A 22,481-nucleotide genomic window follows, 5' to 3' on the forward strand; every position below is an offset into this window, starting at 1 on the left:
TGTGTGTCTACCTCTTTTTTATGTTTGAAAAACTTCTGATATTACTTACTTGGAAATATTGCTGATGTTAGTTTATTCTGGGAACAACAGGGAGTTTTGGGGATGCAAAGAAAGGTAACTGCAATGAGCATTAAAGATACAAAAGGAGACACTATAGATGAGCAAATAAGGTAACATAACTGAGGGGGATGGGAGGAGAGGAAGAGAGAAATTTCAAAATGTATATGATGTACATTCACAAACATATCAAAGACAATCACTAAGCCAAACATGAGAAGGAGAGATGGGGGAGATATTGGTGTGGAAATTGGGGAAGAGCTAATTGGGTGATATGTGCATGTAGGCCTCTACCATCTTGTATTCCATTAAAATGTGTGACTACAATGCACCAGTACAAAAAAAAATACAAAAAGAGAAATACTTAATTACCCTATTTGCATTCAGTCTATTCACACTTGCTTAAAGTTTTATATGTATCTACTTTTTATATGCAAGTTACTCTCACACAGAATGATTTAACCTACAAAGTGGGCTCATATTCAAAAAAGAATACTATAATCAAAGTAATTACTTCTTATGTTAACTACAAATTGTTCATATATTTTTGTCAATTGTATATAAAGTTATCCTTATCTAATATAAAGTATGTATCAAAACTAAGAAAAGATTGGCCTGGGGTGACCATATACGGAGTAAAGCTGATAAGTCTTAGCTTTAATTCATAGGACAGTAGTGATTATCTAGATCAATTATCTATATTCTGGAGCTTGAAAATCTGAATTTTTAAACCCAAGAGAAGTAGTTTCCTCAGTGTTTAATGGTTCTCAGTTTATTTGACACAGTGTGTAAATCACATAATTTTATCATTACCCCATATCACAGTACCTGGTACAGTATTAGGTATTCTATGAAAAGTTTGGGTTGTGGATGAATGAATGAATGAGGCCATTATAGAACTAGGTGAGACTCTATTACCAGGAATAAAATTTCCTGATGTGTATCATGTATAAACATATGAAAATCAGTCACCTTCCTCAAAAGGAGTAAGGGGGAGAAAATAGGGTGAAAACTGGGGACGGACTAAATAAGTGATCTGTACTTGTATATCTCTACCATCTTGTACTGCATCAAGATGTATGATAACAATACACCAATAAAAAAGATTGCGTTAGCATTCCTGTAATTTAAAATGATGACTTACTCTATAGGAGAACAGTTACTTGTTGGTTTTTGACCCATGATGGTTAAATAAATGGTGCCAGCAGCAGCTGATACACCATGGAACATTTTGAAATAACTTCAATTCTTTGAAACTTTTATAATTTACTAGTGGTATGGCTTCTCAGTGTATTTGCAGTTATTTAAGTAATGCTATGCCAGTGCTACTATCAGCCATTCAATTCTTCGAAACTCACACCTCCATTATGTCTTCAGTAGTGATGGTGGGCAGACATTTCCTTCTACCTTTCCCCTAGCTTCTTCAACAGTCAGTAGCAAATACTTGAAGCAAAACAAGTCTCATTCAAAAGACAGTTTGCTAAAGTAAGGAAAAGGAAAAGAGCAAGAAATGTAAAAGAACTGTGAATATAATTGAACTACTTGATGGGAAAAGAGAAGCTATTAAAATGGTTATGTTGGAAAAATATCTGTCAGCTTGAAGAAATCTACAGATGATTGGACAATAGTTTTTCAAGTGTAGAGTAAAGCAAGAGCATCAACAAGAGGTGCTGGTGTGTAAATAAGACAAATGCAAATGCAAAAGAACAGACACCTCCCATTAGGATTCTTAGAAGCCATTCCCTGTAGATTTCAGCAAGTAATTGAGAGTAACGTGAAGTGTCAGGAGACTGTCCTGGCAGCGGAATCTGTGTCCCACAAAGTCAAGTGCAAGTGCAAGAGAGGTCATTGTAAAGATAGTTCACGGTGCTGTTCTGTGACAGAATTTAGGTCACTAAGACTGCTTAGGAACCCAGGTAAACTTCCAGCTTTCCTCCTCATATTGCCTAAATGAAGGCTTGTCTCTGGTTGAAAGAACGAGCTTTTACATTATAGTGAGGGCTTAGAAATGTGGAGAAGGCTATTGCAGTCTTCTTGGGTGACACATCAGCAGTATGATAAGGAAGAGCTTGCACCCCCATTGGGTGATGTGAAGATTGAGAATAGTAGAAAATGTATTCCCATGGCTGGCAGTGCTGTGCAAGGGGGCAGCACTTTCACCTCCGTAGTCAATGAGCAGATGCTCTCTGGAGAGATTTTCATAATCATCAGCATCACCTGGAAACTGGGAGTGCTTGTGGGATGAAAGGGAAGGGCACTGTAATTAGCTGATGATGAGTCATCATTGGTGTTAGGGCCTTTCAACCCATGTGATTGAAGCACCCATGTATGCACAGGGGGTGTACATTGCTCTTTGCAATTAGCAAACTTGCTAGAGAGGTTTCTCTTGACACTTGGGGGATGAGGGATCTCAGCAAGAGAGAGAGAGAGTATCCTTGTTCTTTGTGTTTTCTCTTTCTTTTCTGGAATTTCCCATATACTTTGGAGAACTTGTTTAATGATAGCAATTTCTTAGCCTTTCCTTCAAGACATTAAATCAATAAAGAATTCAGGTTTTGCCAGAGGTGATTTTTCTCTTCTGTGAACCCCCACCAAGTTCTTCTTCCCTCTGAACCAGAGTATCTTGGAGCTGCTTATTTCTGTAGAACTGGGAGGAGAGCTTAGCCTCTCCCCATGAATAGGAGTCTAGAATAAGAAAACTACAGCCACAGGATGATTTTCTGTGCCTGTAGTGCTTGTTGGAACTACTGTTATCCAGGAGACCAGCAGCCCAGAAAGAACTCAGGTCTCTATGGAAACATCAACACTAGATTTTGACATTGTAGTGGAATATGGGCAATTATAGCTCTGGCCTGCAAAATACTGGTCTTGTCAAGGCAGAATGGTGTGCACCTTGTAGTTGAAAAAAGTTGAGTCCACTCTTAACTTTTTCAAAACTCAATAAGAGCTTTAAATTAAAATTTAGAATCTGAAGTGAGAAAAGTTAAACAACAAAAAGCTTACTAAAAATTTGTAAAGAAATAAAAATATTTGAGTCACTAGATAGAAAAGTAGATTCAAAACATTAAAATGAGATCTGAAACCATGAAAATGCTAGAGGAAAATGTGAAGGAAATGCTTTTAGGGAAATGGAATTGGCAAACTGGCAAGATATTTATATCTTAATATCACAAGACCTTAATATCACAGGAAACAAAAGCAAAAATAGACAAATGAAATTATGTCAAACCGTAAAGCTTCAGGTCATCAAAAGAAACAGTAAACAAAGTAAGGAGACAACCTGCAGAATGGGAAACACATTTGCAAACTATCTGTCTTGCAAGGGGGTAATATCCAGTGAAAAGAAGGAGCATAAATAACTGAACAGGAGAAAAGCAAACAAATAACCCGATGAAAAGTAATTAATAAATACATATTTCTCAAAAGGAAGTATTCAAATGGTCCATCGGTATATGAGAGAATAATCAAGAAATATTAATAATTTGGGAAGATGCAAATCAATACCACAATGAAATATTGACTCACTTGAGGTGGAATTGCTAATGTCATCAGAAAAATGATAAATGTTCCTGAGGAGATGCATAAGGGGAACCTTTGCACAGATTCCCCTGTGCTGATTTAAATGTGCATTAGTACAATCATTTTGTTAAATATCATAAAGATTTCTCAAAAGTAAACATAGACCTGCCATACCATCTATCAGTCCCACTCTTGGTTATTTATCCTCAGGAAACTAAGTCACTTTGCCAAGGAGACATTTGCACTCTTGTGTTTATTGTACCATTATTCACAATAGCCAAGCAATGAAAACATCCTGTCCATAGACTCCTGAATGGATAAAAGAAAATATGTAACATATACACAATAAATCCTGTTGAGCAATAAAAATAGCACATGGATGGAGCCAAAAATCAATAATTTAAGTGAAATAAGCCAGTCACAGAAAAATGAGTGCCTCAGGATCCCACTCACAGGTGAAATCTAAAACAATGGATCTCATAGACATCGATAGAATGACGGTTGTGAGAGAATGGGGAAGTAAAGAGAAGACAGATTGTGGAGAGGTCAGCTAACAGGTATTAAGTTACAAGAAGTTCTGTTCTTGGCACAAAAGGATGACTATAGCTAATGGTAATGGGCAGCATATTTAAAATAAAGCTAGAAGAAAGGATTTGAAAGTTTTCACTATAAAGACATGAAAAATATTTGAGAAGATAAATGTTTACCCTTTTTGTATCATTACTTGATATGTGCATGCATCAAAACATCACATTTTACTCCACTAATAGGTAAAAGTTTCATGTATCAGTTAAGCATTTTTTTTTTTTTTTGGTGGTACTGGGGTTTCTGGAAACCCTTCTACCTCTGGGCTACACTCCCAGACCTATTTTATATTTTGAAACAGGGTCTCTTATGCCAGCATGGCTGGCTTCAAACCTGCGCGATCCTCCTGTCTCCGCCTCCGAAGTACGGGGATTACAAGCGTGAACCATGCCCGGCCCAGTTAAGCAATTTAAAACTAAAAAATTTTAAAATACTATTGGTGAAACTTATTCCATAATTTTTTTCAAACAAATTATTCCTAAAGGACATTTGGCAGTGGAGCCATGGAATGACTTCTGTTATAATTTAATCATAACTATTAAATATTTTAATATAACAACATGAACAAAACATCAAAATTAAAGTTGTACAACGTAAAATACTTTATTGGGGCTTAAGTGCAGTTTAAAATAGCTTTGAACAATTACAAAAACTCTTGTCTAGCACTCTCAGGCATAAATATTTTCTGTATGCATCAATAATGAATATATTTTCCCCTCCTGCATGGCTTGAGTAGGGAAAGTTGTAAGCTTGTATTATCTTATAAACCAGCTGAGAAACTGAAGAATCTTATTCCTTAGAGGGCTAGAAGACAAATAAATTAATTATCAGTGAACAACACCATTCTTTTATTCTTACACAATCAGCTATTCTTGATATTAAATGTTCAAATTTGTTTGATATTAAAAACCAAAAAATAATTCTTTTTGAACTCAATTAAGATATAAATCTGCTTAGCGATGATAGGTGGTTTTTATTTCTGTCATACAAGTATACATGATGAAAACATGGATTATTTTTTAGTTGAGAGTTTAAATTTTATTCAAAACTATGATTCATGAACCCTTGTCCACAAAGGGCATAGGCAATTTACACAGTAGGAGAACAGATTTGAAAATTATATATATGACAGAGGTGAATATCCAGAATACACGAGAAAATAGAACAATCAATAGCAAAACCCCCAAAATAATTTTTTAAAAATGGGCAATAAAGTTATGAATAGAAATACCTATTTAGCTGTTTCCAGAAGCTCTAAACAATAATATTATGTATCTATAGCAATACAGAAAAAATAACTTTATAATCCACAGTTGAAAATATGTAACTCTATAAATAATGCATAAGCATGTAAGAATAGTGGCATTTCAATGTTTTTTATAGGACAGTATAGAAAATGCATAAGGATGACATCTTTTAGAATTTTAATTGAAAATCTGATATTAAAAGAAAATTCCTGGAAGCATACATTATAAAACAAAAGTAAAAAGTCCTTACCTTGTGAAGACAGCTAATTCTTATGTTAGGATAAGAATTATCCTTTCAAGACATGTTGCTTTGTGTTTGTCTTCTAAACTAGTTCATAAATCTCACTGGTGTGTGTGTGTGTGTGTGTGTGTGTGTGTGTGTGTGTGTGTGTAACATGCATGGTATTGGATAGCTTGTACAATATTTTTTCTTTTTTTTTTGCAGTACTGAGGATGGAACCCAGGGACATTCTACCTCCAAGCTTAACCCACAACCCTATTTTTTTTTTTTTTTATTCTTTATTTTGAAACAGGTTTACACCACTTGGGGTGGTTGAGGCTGGCCTAGAACCTGCAATCTTCCTGTCTTGGCCTCCTAAGTACTGGGGTTACATGTGTATGCCACCAAGCCTGGTGGCTTGTAAAATTTAATTTTTTGTTTCTTCTACTAAATTAAATACTTTCAGAGAAGGCAGGAGTGGTGACACAGGCTTGTCATCCCAGCATTTGGAAGACCGAGACTGGAGGATCACAGTTCATGGACAGCCTCAGCTACGTAGTGAGGCCCTTTATAAACCAGTGACACCCTGTTTCAAAAATAAAAGGACTAAAAAATAGGGCTGGGGGTGTAGCTTGGAGGTACAATTCCCTGGGTTCCGTCCCAAGTACCGCAAAAAAAAAAAAAAAAAAAAAAATGGCTGGGAGTATAGCTCAGAGGTAGAATGCCTCCTGGGTTCCATCCCCAGTACCACATACACACACAATACATATATAATATAATATAATATAATATAATATAATATAATATAATTAATATAATATATATAGTGTATATGCATATATACATATATTAGAGATTCATTAATGCTTTTCAAGTATGAACAATTTGTTAATTATACAGTTGTGTAATATTCCACTGTATGCATATATCATTATTTCTTGATGAACATTCCTTTTGATAATTTTTATTTTCAGTGTTTAGCTGTTGTGAATAAAGCTTTGAATAATAGAATATTTTTGGTAGACTAATATATATACATATATATTATATATACATATATTTATAGTGTACACTTTCTGATTATGGAGTAAATATTATAATACTGTTGCTGGAATAATCTCATATCAGCCCACTAGAGATGCTTATTAAGTATTTAGGTATTTTGTGATCTATTTTTCAAAGGAATGAATTCTTGAAAATCAAATTTTATAAATTAACAACTAAATTTTTTTTTTTTTGGGGGTGGTACTGGGGTTCCTGGAAGCTCTTCTACCTTCGGGCTACACTCCCAGACCTATTTTGTTTTTGGAAACAGGGTCTCTTAAGCCAGCGCGGCTGGCTTCGAACCTGCGCCATCCTCCTGTCTCCGCCTCCCAAGCGCGGGGATTACAAGCGTGTGCCACCACGCCTGGCAACAACTAAATTTTTTTAAAAACCATCTTCTCAAAATTTATTATACCCAAATTACTTGACTATTATTCATGTTCTTGTGGGTCGTTAAGTCTTTTATATTTGTCAGATGAAAATTCTGTACAAACATATGCTACTAACTGGGTGTGGTATATTTGGGAGTATTTGGGAGGCAGAGACAGGAGAATTTCAGGTTTCCAGCCAGCCTCAGCTACTTAGTGAGGCCCTCTGCAACTTAGCGAGACCCTGTTTCAAAATAAAGAATAAAAAATTGGGGTGTAGCTTGGAGGTAAAAAAGCCCCTGGGTTTAATTCTTAGTAACACACACACACACACACACACACACACACACACACACACACACGATATACTACTCTGTTTTCCTCTAACTCTTCATTCAGTGATGTTTTGACTAATATGAAGACACATGGGGTGAGACTATTCCACAGAATTTGATAAACACTCATTCAAACAAGAGATGGATTTTTTTCTTGAACAGACTTAAGAATTTGATGGAATACATGTTACTCACAAAGAATAATTTAAACAGGTCATATTTGAAGACATTGCATTATGAATATCACAAAAACGTGAACACATATCTTTCCAGTGTTTTACAACTACTTGCTAGATCAGCAAATAGGTTGCAAAGGTCAGTGATGATACAGTGGTGCATGCCCATTTATTTCACTTTGGCCTTATTACTTGATAACAAAAAATAAACAAATAATCATGTCAGGACTATAATGTTTGATTAACTGCAACCATAGGTTGGCTACAGATATAAAAAAAATTATGTCAAAACTTATTTCTTCACATTATTAAAAAACATAATTTGTGCTATACTAGTATTTATATTTCATTTGTATATTGACCTGTCTGACACATGCATCTGTTAGATCATAAAATATAAAATAAATTTATTTGTATTTATATTCATGTATGTACTTAAATGCATAAGCCAAACATAAGAAGGAGGGAGGAGGAGGAAATGGAACAGGAACTGGATAAGGGCTAACTGGGTGATGTGTTCATGTATGAGTATATGATCTTGTACTCCATTAAGATTTATGGCTGTAATGTGCCAATAAAAAAATTTAAAAATAAAGTGAAAAAAAGTATCTACTTGGCAGGGAACTAGCACTAAATATTTTGAACACTGCACACAAACTAAAAGCATAGGTTATTAGAAACTAGTTGTGAAATAGTTTTCCAACTACTAAATGGATGTGTAACGTTCATTTTATAAACAATCTATGAACATTTAAATTGTTCCATGCATTCTTCAACACTATGTTGTTTACATAATCATTTTGATGTTTGTGACATTTTGTTGTGACTTTAAGGACATTACTCATGATTTTCTACATTACTAGATGGAAATTATGTGGGACATCTGTTTATATGTTATTGGTAACTTGGACATCTTTAATGAAATATTTGTTCAATACCTCTTCTCACTTTTTACATTTTTAAAAAGGGATTCACTATGCTGAACACAATCTTGGTAGTTCCTGAGACTGGTCTTGAAACTTTAATCCTCCTGTGACAGCCTCCTAAGTACTGAGATTACAGAAGTGGCCACCACACCTCGTCTACTTGTCATTTTTATGCTAAAATTTTAAAAATCCCTCCTCTTGGGTCCTTGAAATATATAATACCTAATTGTCTCAATTTCATCCATTTCTCATAAATGACATAATTTTGTACTTCTTTATAGCTGAGTAAAATTCCATGACATTTATATACCACAGTATTGTGATCCATTCATCTGTTGATGAACACCTAGGTTGATTTCATAATTTGACCATTGTGAATTGTGCTGCCACAAACATAGATATATGAATGTATCCCTATAATATTCTGACTTGAATTCCATTAGAAAGATGGACTCTGGAACTTCTTTCTAAAGATTTCTTTAGAAAGATGGTATAGTTAAGTCATATGGTGTTTCCAGTCCCAGGCTTCTAAGAACCCTCCACATTGATCTCCATCGCGGATGCATAATTTGCTGTCCAATGAACAATGTGGAAGATTTCCTGCCTCCCCACATCCTCTCCATCATTCACCACTGCTAGTGTTCTTGATGATTGCCATTCTAACAGGGGAAAGACAGAGTGTCTGCAGCCAGTCTCAGAAAACAGTTGTATGGTTTCTCATATGCAGAAGCTAATTAGAAACTGAGGAACAAAAGAGATCTCAGGGTACCAGAGACTTCAGTGTAGTGAAAGAGGGAGTTTAGGGGAGGGCTTGGGTAGAAGAAGAGGTAAAAAAGTTAGCAGTTTAAATAATGCTATATAATATAATATATGATATATTATATAGCATTATTTAAATTACTAGTGTCAATATTAGAGACATGTATGGGAAAAAAGAGGGAAGGGGTGAGATCCAGAAGCAAATGCACCAAATGATTTGTGCACATATATTCTTATCACTCTATGCCTTAATACAGTGTATAATTATAATTACAACACACCAATAAAAATATTTATAAAAGAAATATATACTATGTTGTGAATATATTTATTAAGTCTACTCTGCAAAAGCACACCAGAACTTAACCCTAACTAACTGAAATTAAATACCCATGGATTAAAGTTTTCCTATCTCTTTTCTAGCACTTTCCTTAACCTTCAGTAACTAGCATTTTATTCCAACTTCTATGAGATGATTTTTAACGTTTCTACATATGAGTGATACCATGTTGCAAATGCAGGATTTCACCATATTTATGGATGAATAATATTCTATTGTTTATGTTTATATTATCTTTATCCACTCACAATTGACGAACACAGAGGCTTTCTGTTTCTTGGCTTTGTGAGTGGTGCTGCAATGAACATGGGAATTCAGATGTTCCTCTGATAGGCTGATTTCATTTCCTTTGGATGTTTTCCCAGTAGTGGCACCACTGGATTATATTGTAATTCTATTTTTAGCTTTTTTAAGAACTCACATACTGTTTTCCATAATGGCTGTACTAATTTTATTCCAGCAGTGTGCAAAATTTCCTTTTCTCCACATCCTCACCAAGCTTGTTACCGTAAGTCTTTTTGACAGTAGCCATTCTTACGGAGATGTGGTGATAGTATTGTGTTATCCATATGCCCTGATACATAGTGGTTTTGAGAATTTTTTATATACCAATTGATCATTTGTGCACTTTGTTTTTGTCGCGCGCAGTGACGACTCTTACACGATCTTCCTCAAGCAGTTTTATTACCCCAGGTTCTTGTACAGTTCCCGCAAATCTTCTTCCCGTAAATCTTCTCTTCTCTCTCTCTTTCCCCAGAAATCTTCCCCTTATATAGAGCCCAACAGCCAATCAGCAGACTGTTCACGTGCACAACTCATGGCAACAGCCAGTCCATTGGCTGTTGCCCTATGGCATGCGGTGTTCCCGTGTATCTCATGCTCTTGTCGTCACTTCCTGAAAGCTGTTTACCACCTAAGTGCTCTGGGGAAGATTTCCGCTCAGCGCCATCTTAGCTCTCGGACTTACTGGCTGATGGGCGGGGCCCGTCACAGTTCCCCCTTTTTTGTTTTTTCAGACAGGAGAGGACAGAGGACTCAACCCCTGTATGTTTGGAAGGGGCTTCTAGGCCCACCACCTTTTGCCAGGGACGGGACAAGAATCAGTGGCAACCCGTATGCAGTTGAGCATGCCCTCCTCGGGATGCACCCTCCCGGGGTCCCGAGTGCAGTCCTAGCTGGCATCCTGTCATTAAGACTTTCCCATCGCCGCAAGCCATATTTGAGGGGATTGTCCCAACTCCATGGCTGCAAATGCCTGAGCTATGAGCACTTGATCTGTAGCGCGCTGACGGATTAGTTTTCTAAGACAGTAGAGACATAAGATACACAGTAAGACCAGACAAAGACCAAGAGCACCCAGTCCAGCCCACTCTTTTAAATGACGAGCTGCTTGTTGGATCCAGGACATCAAGGTGCGGGCCATCACCGGGTCAACTTGAGTAGTATTGGTTTTGATGATCTCCAACCGCAACCGTCTTGTCAAATTGTCAAATTTCGATGACCGGTTATCTGTAGGATATGCAGAAAGCTCGCAAGAAAGATTAGCGGCAATAAACGCATTATCATTAATCATGACAAGGGGAGCTAAATCCGTGCAACTGCCATTTATCCCACAAAGAAGCCACAGATCAAATAGGTTAGAATGAAAGGCCATGGTCAGGCTCTAATAAGTAAAATTATAACCTGCAAAAGTAGAATTTGCTCCTGTGCCAATTTTAAGGGGAAAAGGTAAAAGGATTAAGCGGGGAAGAACTTGAGCAGAATGACTCAAAGGCAATAGAAAAGAAAAAGCAGTCAAAAGCCCCCATTGTGGATCACTTCCTATCCTTGGAATTCCACAGTATCATGGTCCCCAAAAGAATCAGTCGATGGCTCATCATCCTTTTGTTTCACCAGACGAGTCAGCCGCTCTGGAACCCAGACAGGATCGGCGCCGTTCTGTGGAAACACACAAACAGAGCCTCTGGCCCATGTGAGCACTGGGTCAGGTCCCCTCCATTGCCCTGTGAGGGCATCCTTCCAACGCACGAAACCCTGGCTCGTACCCGAGGGGGCAAAATGACGATCGGCAGCAGTCTTGCCATTGACATCTAATTGCAAAAAATTCAAAGTAAAAAGGGCTAAGGATAGGCGCTGCTTCGGTTTCATATTGGTTCCAATTCCCTCTTTTTGTTTTATCAAGCATTCTTTAAGAGTACGATGGGCGCGTTCCACAATACCCTGTCCCTGAGGGTTGTACGGAAGGCCATGCTTTAGAGTTATTCCCATCTGTGAACAAAAAGATGTGAATTTTTGGGAAGTATAAGCCGGGCCATTATCAGTTTTTATTTCTTTAGGCATATTCCATGCTGCCCAGGCCTCAAGGCAATGATTGACGACGTCATGTGCCTTTTCCCCGGCATGAGCAGATGCATGAATAATTCCAGAGACAGTATCTATGGAAACATGGATATATTTCAATTTTCCAAATTCAGATATGTGAGTTACATCCATTTGCCAGAGATGTAGAGGGAGCAAGCCTCGTGGGCAAATGCCCACATGTGGGGGGTGTAAAAAAGGGGCACAGGCATTACAGGTTTTTACAATTTCCCGAGCCTGATGTCGAGGGATTTTAAATCGCTGTTGTAATGTTTTAGAATTTACATGATATTGACGGTGAAATGCCTGTGCCTGTTGCATTTGAGTAAGAGAAAAAATCATATGTATCTTGGTGAGTTTATCTACTAGATCATTTCCATATGTAATAGGGCCAGGTAATCCAGTATGTGCCCTAACGTGCTGGATAAAGAATGGTGTCTTTCTTAAATGTATATAAATCTGGATTTGGCTAGCCATAGAATGAATAGGAGTATGTAAAGAGAGTTGACCCGCGCATTCAAGCGATCTAACCAGATTAACCACATATTGTGAATCTGATAATAAATTGAAAGGAGAAGAAACTCTCTTAAAAATTTCTAAAACAATATTTAATTCAACCAGTTGTGGAGAGGTATGTGAATATTGGATGATAACAGGATCGCTTCCCTCTATTAGGTAGGCCCCCACACCAGTTTTGGATCCATCAGTAAAAATGTTAATTGCATTAGCTACAGGTTTGTTTTTAGTGACCAATGGGAAAATGAGAGGATGTTCCAGAACAAAATGTAACAATGGATCTTTGGGAAGATGATTGTCTATTTCACCACTGAAAGAGCACATAAGTATAGCCCAATCATCAATAGTGGCTACCAGCGTTTGTACTTGCAGAGCAGTGTACGGTACCACCAGCTTATCGGGCGTTCTGCCAAAGTGTTGGATGCACTGCTGAATGGCTTTAAGGGCAAGGCTTGCTACACTGGTGGGATAATATTCAACTACCTTTTGAGGGGAGACTTTGGGGTGAATCCAAAGAAGGGGTCCTTGTTGCCAAAGAACACTAGTAGGCTGTTTTTCAGTGGCCAGGATACAAGCCCATAATGGCTGTCCAGGGGTCACTCGACGGAGAGACGCTTTCGTAAGTGCTTGTTCTACTAATTGTAACGCATGGCGGGCCTCATCGGTAAGGACGCGAGGAGAATCTAATTGAGGATTGCCTACGAGCAGATTATATAAAGGTTTCAAGGCATGGTTAGGAATTTGTAAAAAGGGTCGAACCCAATTAATGTCTCCCAACAGTTTTTGGAAATCATTGAGGGTTTTTAGTTGATCAGTGCGGATGATTAATTTTTGAGGCAGGACTGCATGGGGGAGAACAATGTTGCCAAGAAAGTGTATATTTTCTCCTCTTTGTACCTTTTCTGAGGCGATGAATAATTGATGAGTTTCCAAAATCTTTACAAGGTGACAATAAGCCTCCTCAAGTATGGAGGGATTTTTTGTGGTTAACAAAATGTCATCCATGTAATGAATACACCGAATTTCTGGAAATTTGGTTTTTACGGGCTCAAGAGCACTATTTACATATAATTGACAGAGGGTAGGGCTATTGGCCATTCCTTGTGGGAGGACCACCCATTCATATCTACTGTCAATTTCCTCTTGATTAATAGAGGGAACAGTAAAAGCAAAACGAGGAGTATCCGCAGGATTTAAAGGGATGGAGAAAAAACAATCTTTTATATCTATGCTGATAAGTGGCCACTCCTTCGGAATAGCAGAGAGGAGTGGAAGCCCTCGTTGGACTGGCCCCATAATCTGCATTTGGCTATTTATGGCTCGGAGGTCGTGTAATAACCTCCATTTTCCAGATTTTTTCTTTATCACAAAAATCGGGGTATTCCAAGGAGAGGTGGATGGCCGGATATGGCCTAACTGTAATTGCTCTTGTACTAATTTCCTTGTTACTTCAAGCTTTTCACGGGAGAGAGGCCACTGAGGAACCCATACTGGATCTCCCGTCTTCCAGGTAATGGGAATTGCCTCCTCAGTGGCTACTGCACAAAACCCAGTTCCTCGCGACCACTCTTTTCTTTAGTAGGAATTGGGCTTTTACGTCCCTGGAGGTGTTTTCCCAGCCCGTAGGAAGGGTGGTAGCCCTGGCGAAGGAGAATATTATGGGCTTGGGGGAAATAAGATGTATTTTGTAAGGAATATCCCATGTCCACTAATAAATCTCTTCCCCAGAGGGAAACTGGCAGCTCCAGCACATAGGGTTCAAACTGCCCCTTATGTCCCTCCTGATCTTTCCAATGTAAAGCCCTAGCACTGAGGTCAGGGGTTTTAGCATAACCCAAACCTCTAAGTTCTCCGGTAGCCTTTTGAGTGGGCCATGAAGATGACCAATCTTTACAGGCGATGACACTTTTATCTGCCCCAGTATCTAAAAGTCCTAGGATTTGCTTGCCTTCCACGTCCAAGGTTATCAAGGGACGAGTTCCCATATCAAAGGCAAGAGATATTAACTCATTTCCTGAAGAACCGAACCCACCAATACCGCGTCGTCCCTCTGCTGAAGGAAACATACCATGTAGACTGGGAAGCAAAAGTAACTGTGCCACTCTATCCCCAGGGGAAATGGCAACGATACCCCGGGGCGCTGAAACCATCACTTTGATAATACCGGTATAATCCTCATCTATAACCCCCGGATGGACTACAAGTCCTTTCATGGTAGAGGAAGACCTTCCAAAAAGTAAGCCAACAGAATTAGGTGGCAGAGGACCTTGAAAATCTGTTTCAATAATTTGAACCCCCATTTGTGGCGTTAATACCAGCCTGGAGGTGGCACAGAGGTCCAATCCTGCCGAACCTGGAGTGGCTCGCCGGACTGTTCCGGAGGCTGTAAATTGGGCCACTGAGGTGGCTGTGTCTCCATGGCCCCATACACCTGAGGGTTCCCATATTTTTGTGGGCCCTGGGAACGAGGGCCCGCCCTCCCGTTTTTTGTCTGAGTATTTGATGATTGCTTTCCAGTATAGGGCAAGGGGTTGCCATCGATATCTTTAACCGAACGGCACTCAAAAGTAGGATGCCTTCCTTTTCTACATCGACGACAATACTCAGGAGGAGAAGGATAAGATTGGGACGCCCTACACTTAGGACAATCTCGTTTTAAGTGTCCTGTCGCTCCACAGGAAAAACAATTGCCATTTTTGGTACTATTCTTACTTTGTTGTCCGGAGGCCTGTATAATGGCTGCAGCAAGTCCTGAATTGGTTAAGGGTCCTCCGAGTTCCCTGCACACCTTCATCCACACCTCTAGGCCTTTATGTTTGTAAGGAGTGATGGCCTGTCTGCATTCTTTAGTGCATTGCTCATAGACCAATTGTTTAATGAGCGGCATGGCCGCGTCAGAATCCCCAAAAATTCTTCCCGCAGCCTCTACTAGACGGGCAACGAAGTCTGAAAAGGGTTCAGTCAATCCTTGAGTAATCTTTGTAAGGTTACCAGATACCTCTCCTTTGTTAGGGAGGGCCTTCCAGGCCTGGGTAGCGAGTCTGTTGATTTGTTCATACACCTGTTGTGGATACCCAAGCTGTTGATTAGCAAATCGTCCTTGGCCCATCAGCATGTCTATATCCCAGGCTGAATTTCCTGCTGCTCGATTACGTGCAGCTTGTTCAGTGGCATATTCTATATAATAAGCTTTCCAATCCAAATATTGGCCAGGATTTAAGGTGGCCCTAACCAAATTTTGCCAGTCTCCTGGGGTCATGGCATAGCGATGTAAACTCTCTATTATTGCTATAGTGAAAGCAGCTGACGACCCATATGTGCGAACTGACTCTGCGAGATGCTTAACTATTTTAAAGTCCAAAGGCTCATGATAACGATTTCCCCCCTCCTGCAGCTGGAAAACTGGGAAAGCTTGATTTGCTAAAAAAATTCCCGCATCTCTCCACATCTGACTACTAAAAGAGACACCTTCTCCTGCTCCGGGCGCAGAAGGGTTATACGGAGGAGGCGAAATTTCCTCTTTAATCAGTTCAAAAGCTTTCACTTGTTTACAAATGGCCTCTAATTCCTCCTCAGATTCATCCTCCCCCTCTGACTCTGAATCCTCCTCACTGGCCACTTTAGAGGAAGTTGAACGTTCCTCTTTTACACCGTCTAAAGCTGCCTGGCCCTCCTGCACAAATTTTCTAAAGCGCCTTTCTTCCAAACAGGCACGAATCAGCCGACAAAGCGGCCGAGTCCCTCCTGTGACAATACCTTGTTCTTCGGCGCGTTCTACGTCTCTTCCCAATTTATCCCAGCTTGCTAAAGAAAGATTCCCTGATACTGTAAACCATGGCGCTACCCTATCTATTTGTTCGAGAAAATCTTGTATTGTCTTGTCCCTAAGCTTTAGGCCTCTACTTTTCAACAAAGCTTTCAATGCTTTATGCAATGGGTGAGATGGACTATTTCCCATCTTGTCGAATCAGGACCAGCCCGATTCTCTAACTTACTTACACTAAAAAATATCCTCCTTAATGGAGCCCCCTTTGATCGGGGAAAATACAGCGCTGTTCCTCGCTTTTCCGCGAGCCTCGCTTATCCGCGAGCCTTATTTACTAAATATCCTCCTTAATGGAGCCCCCTTTGATCGGGGAAAATAACCCTCCGTAAACGGAGCCTCCTCCTCCCTTTTCGGAGTCAAGGAGTACTTACCAGCCGGCTGCCCTGGACTGCCGAGGTTCTGATCAAAGCGAAGGTCCCCGTACGGGCCAACCACTTGTCGCGCGCAGTGACGACTCTTACACGATCTTCCTCAAGCAGTTTTATTACCCCAGGTTCTTGTACAGTTCCCGCAAATCTTCTTCCCGTAAATCTTCTCTTCTCTCTCTCTTTCCCCAGAAATCTTCCCCTTATATAGAGCCCAACAGCCAATCAGCAGACTGTTCACGTGCACAACTCATGGCAACAGCCAGTCCATTGGCTGTTGCCCTATGGCATGCGGTGTTCCCGTGTATCTCATGCTCTTGTCGTCACTTCCTGAAAGCTGTTTACCACCTAAGTGCTCTGGGGAAGATTTCCGCTCAGCGCCATCTTAGCTCTCGGACTTACTGGCTGATGGGCGGGGCCCGTCACAGTTTTGAGAAAAGTATAATTTACTTTTAATAGGGCTATTTTTTGCAACAATTATTATTATTATTATTATTATTTTGCAGGTCTGGGGATGGAACCCAGGCACATTTGACTTCCAAGGTACACCCCCTGCCCTGTTTTTTATTCTTTATTTTGAAACAGGGATTCACTCAGTTGCCAAGGGCCTCACTAAGTAGCTGAGGCTGTCTGCGAACCACTATCCTCCAGTCTCAGCCTCCCAAATGCTGGGATTAAAAGTGTGCGCCACCATGCCTGGCTGAAAAAATTAATTTAGAATTTTTTTATATTCTGTGAATGTTATTCCCTTGTCAGGTATATGATTTGCAAACATTTCCATTTCATCTCTTCATCCTGATGGTCATTCCTTTGCAGTGCTAAAGCTTTTTAGTTGGATGCAATCCAAATTATTTATTTTTGCTTTTTTTCCCCCCTGTACTTTTAAGGTATTATCCAAAATTTCCTTTCCCATTCCAATGCCCTAATTATATCCTTCATATTTTCCTCTACCAGTTTGACAGTTTCAAGTTTTTAATTTAAGTCTTTCATCATTTTGAGTTGTTTTTATCACAGGTGATATATTGGGGTCTCCCTTTATTCTTCCAAATGTGGATATTTAATTTTTTGAGCACCATTAATTGAAAAAGCTGTCATTTTTTTCAGTGTGTGTTTTTAGCACTTTGTTAAAAAAAAAAAACATTTGGCTGTAGATGTGCATGGCATGCCAGTAGTTTGACTTTCTGTAAAAGGTAAAGCCCCAATTTGTAACATTTGTGCATATTTAAGGTATAAGTATTTCCATCACAATCAGCTTCAAGCTCCTGATCATTTAGAAATCCATTCACTAAGTTTTGTATTTATCTTTTATGACTTAATACAAGTCCAAACAAGAATTTCTCTTCATGTAACTTTGGGCTTTTATTCTTTTCAATTTTAAAATAATAGTATATTGTCCAAGGATGAAAATTATGATCTGTAAGATAAAAATGATTGTGTTTTAATGCATAAAACACTGTGTTTGCTCCCCAGAACCATATAAATATAAAATAAATGAATGAATAAATAAAATATGTATCTCCTTGAAAATGGAATAGGTCCAACAATTCAACACAGAAGAAAAGGTTAAAATTTTCTGAACAAGACCCCCATAGGCACAAGAAACTAAAAGAAGGATCAGTATGTGGGATTGCATTAAACCGAAGAGCTTCTGTACAGCAAAGGAGACCATCAAGAGACTCTACAGAGCCAACAGAATGGGAGAAAAATTTTGCCAACTATTTTTCTGATAGAAGACTAACATCTGGAGTATACAGAGAATTCAAGAAACTCACAGCTACGAAAACAACCCACCAAAACATGGGCAAGTGAACTAAATAGACACTTCATGAAAGAAAAATTCAAATGGCCAGTAAAAGTATGGAAAAATGGTGAACATCAGTAGCAATCAGAGAGGTGCAAATCAAAACTATCATGCGATTTTACCTAACTCCAACTAGAATGTCTATCATAAAAAACAAACAACAACAAATGCTGGTGAGGATGTAGAGAAGTGGGAACATTGATGGTGAGACTGCAAATTAGTGCGAGCACTTTGGAAAACAATATGGAGGATCCTCAGAAGAATAGGAATGAATGATCAGTATGATCCAGCAATACCACTTCTGGACATCTACCCAAAAGAATAAAAACCAAACTACCAAACTAATGCATGCATATCTATGTTCATAGCTAAACAACTCACCATTGCTAAATTATGGAACCAGCCAAGGTGTCCACAGATGAATTGATTACAAAATTGTGGAGTATGTACACAATAGAATTTTACTCAACCATAAAGGAATACAAGATTATTTCATACATAGGGAAATGGATGGAACTGGAGAACATTATGGTAAGTGAAATTAGTCACAAAAAGTAAAAATCGAATGCTCTCCCTAATATGCAGAAGTTAGGGAGAAAAAAAAAAGGGGGTCATAGAAGGAACTATAGATGAAGTAGAAACCATAAATGAGCAAATAAGGTGACCTTACTGAGGGGAATGGGAGGGAGAAAGAGGTAAATTCCTGCATGTACATGATGTACATTCACAAAAATAAGAACATTAATCACTAAGCCAAACACGAGAAGGAAGAAAAGGGGAGAGAATGCAGTGCGAATTGGGGATGGACTAAATGAGTGATGTGTGCATGTATGCCTCTACCTTCTTGTATTCCATTAAGATGTATGACTACAATGTACTAATAAAAAATTAAAATAAATAAAAATATATCATGCTTATATTTTCACACAGAAATTCTGCTTCTAGAAATTTATCTAAAGAAAATAAAAGCAAGATATGGTTTTTATTTACAAGCCTGTAATCCAAGTATTTGGTAGACTGAGAGAGGAAGACTGCAGGTCAGTCTTAGGGTTAGAGAGATACTCGGCAACTTAGTGAGATACTGTTTCAAAATAAAAAAATTAAATTAGAAAAAACTGTGGGTATAGGTCTGAGGTAGAGTGCCCTTGAGCTCAATTCCCAGACACAAAATAAAAAGAAAAAAGAGAAAAGTGAATGTAAATTTTATTTATTGTTTTAATCATTCTTCAAAATATAAATATATGATCAAATATTATACTGTGCATGTATGTCACTATCACTATTAGCCATTTTATGATATGAGAGTATAATGTACAAATAAAAGTATTTAAAATACATATATCTTCCATTGAAAAATCATAAATATTATGAATCAGTTATGATTAAGGTAAGAAGGAAGACACTATACATACTATTTTAAGATATTATTCAAAGCATGGTAAAATTATTGAAGTATATATTCTGGAAAAGGAGATTGACATAAAGATTTTATAATCTTTTACTGAAAAGCATTTTATACATTCAATTGATCATGTCTTCATTTATTGTTTTATCAATATATTTATACTACACGTATATGTTACATAATATCTAGTGTAAATGATGTATATTTTTTTCTATTATATATCTATATGCTATGGATAAATAAAAGCATTCATCATATGTAAAGTTTGCAATTTCTTTTTTTTAATTTATTTTGTTTCTTTTTTCTCAAAATTCGACATGTCTGTGTAAAATGAGAAATATTCCATGACTCTAAGTCATGTCTAATTCTTATACATAGAAATATGAATAAAAAACCTAGTTCTTAAAAATATTATAGTTTTTGCCTAATTTTAAGTGCCAAGGTTATTGAGTATATTTAATAATGGATTTTGTCTTTTTTTTAAGTTGGTGTATTGCAGTCATAAATCTTAGTGGAGTACAAGATGGTAGAGGCATACAAGCACACATCACTTATTTAGCCCTTTTCCAATTCCCACCACATATCCTCTGCCCTCCTTCCTTCTCATGTTAGGCTTACTGATTGACTTTGATATGATTGTATATGTACATCATGTTCAATCAGAAATTTCCCTGTTCTCCCTTCTCACCCTCCTCAGTTAGGTTGCTTTATTTGCTCCTCTATGGGTTCTCCTTCTTTGTCCAGAGCTTCTTCTATGGTCCTTTTTCTCCTTAGCTTCTGCATATTAGGAAGGGCATCTCATTTTTTACTTTTTGTGACTTACTAATATAACTTAGCATAATCTACAGGTTTTTTTTTTTGTGTGTGTGTGTTACTAGGGATTAAATGCAGGGACATTCTGCCTCTGATCTAGATCCTCAAGCTATGTTATTTTTTATTTTGAAACAGAGTCCCACTAAGTTGCTGAGACTGGCCATAGGGAACCGGCAATCCTCCTTTCTCAGCCTCTCAAGTATTAGGAATATCATCTTGATATTATTTTAATAGCCTTGAACAATAATTGAAAGTCAGAAAATACAAAACAATAAAAATGTATATACATTTATGTATATATAAAAATTAAAATTGCTACATATTGTTAATATATTTTCTTAAACACTATAGCCTTCCAATGTAGATTTGTTTTTTAAAATGATTCCCTTAAGTAAGGAAATATATACACTAATGTATACATTCTCACATAAAGTTAATGTATTCAGTATTTCTTATTGCCAGCCACTTCTGCAAATTACTGTTGATTAAGTAATAAACAAGAGAGATACTGCCCCTACAATTAGGAGCTAATACTAATATGAAAGTTTGAATTTCAAAGACACATCATTTGTTAAAATATTCATTTTAAAAAGATAACCAATAGTATTTGAAAGTCAGTTCAGAGCCCTTCACATAATTACTATAAATTAACAAACTGTAAAGGTGGACATATGCCTGGTTTGCATGGCCATCAAGTGTTTACTGACTGCAATTATGTAATCTTGAAAACTAGAAAGCTCAAAGTCAAACCCACACACTTGAGGTAGGTGTATAAATCATTATGCCAATGTTGGAAAACTATTTTCAATATTTGCTAAGGTTGTGTATGTTTGTACACACACAAAAATACACACACACACACACACACACACACACACACATACACACAGACACATTTCTATCCACCAATTGTACTTTTACTTATAAACTCAACAAATATTTGCATAGATTCACAAAAGAGAATTAGAAAGTAGCATTCTTTGAAAACACCAACATCTAGGAAAAATGCCCAGAAATATTAGAATACATAAACCAATTACATTGTATCCATATAATGTGATACTGTATGAGGGTGAAACCAGACAACCTGGATGAGCCTTGTGTGCATAATGATGAGAGAGATGAGCCACATACACAGTACACACTGTATGAGTTCATAAAACACAAAAAGGGCTAAACTAATCATGGTAAAAGTCGAGATTACAGATGTAACTGGAAGTGGTAGCTTTCTTTTCTTGGTCTTGGTGCTATCAACATTAACCCATTGATGTGGACATATATGAAGTTTTCTGCCCCTCTCTATTTGTAAGTTTCTATATGGGTCTTACTAAGCTAATGTTAAGGTGTCTGCCAAGCTGACTTCTTTTATGTAAAATATAGGGAAAAATGTATTTTCTTGTTCATTGAGACAGAAAAATCCTGTTTCTTAAGATCATAGGACTGAGGTCCTCATTTCTTTGCTGACTGTCAGAGGAGGGCCATTCCCAGCCTCTAGTGTCCACTTACAGTTCTGGTTTAGGGCTCCTTCTCTCCATCCTCAAAGCCAGAAATTGTGGCTCCAGTCCCTTGCATGCTTTGTATATCTCTTGTCACTTATTTGCAGAGCCATACCTGTCCTTGTTTTACATTTTTGCTTTTCATTTTTTTTGTACTACTATGTATTGAACCTAGATGCATTCTACCTCCAAACTATCTCCCAGCCTTTTTTTTTTTATGTTGAAACAGGGTCTTGGTAAGCTGCTGAGATTAACCTTGAATCAGCATTCCTCCTAAGTACTGGAATTGCAAGAGTGCCCTACAGAGCCAGGCTTCTTTTCCATT

The 22,481-nt window shown here is 37.9% G+C and overlaps 1 pseudogene across 1 annotated transcript; it reads right to left on the reverse strand.

Annotated features, from left to right (window-relative positions):
• Positions 1-1,951: 1,951 nt before the first annotated feature.
• Positions 1,952-10,108, reverse strand: LOC308270998 (geminin coiled-coil domain-containing protein 1-like; annotated as a pseudogene). Its single transcript has 2 exons — positions 10,084-10,108; positions 1,952-2,993 (listed from the first exon to the last, which is right to left on the reverse strand). The product of its transcript is annotated as a geminin coiled-coil domain-containing protein 1-like (transcript).
• Positions 10,109-22,481: the final 12,373 nt, after the last annotated feature.

This window comes from Muscardinus avellanarius (genome assembly GCF_963383645.1).
Source record: "Muscardinus avellanarius genome assembly, chromosome: 12".
NCBI classification, from domain to species: domain Eukaryota; kingdom Metazoa; phylum Chordata; class Mammalia; order Rodentia; family Gliridae; genus Muscardinus; species Muscardinus avellanarius.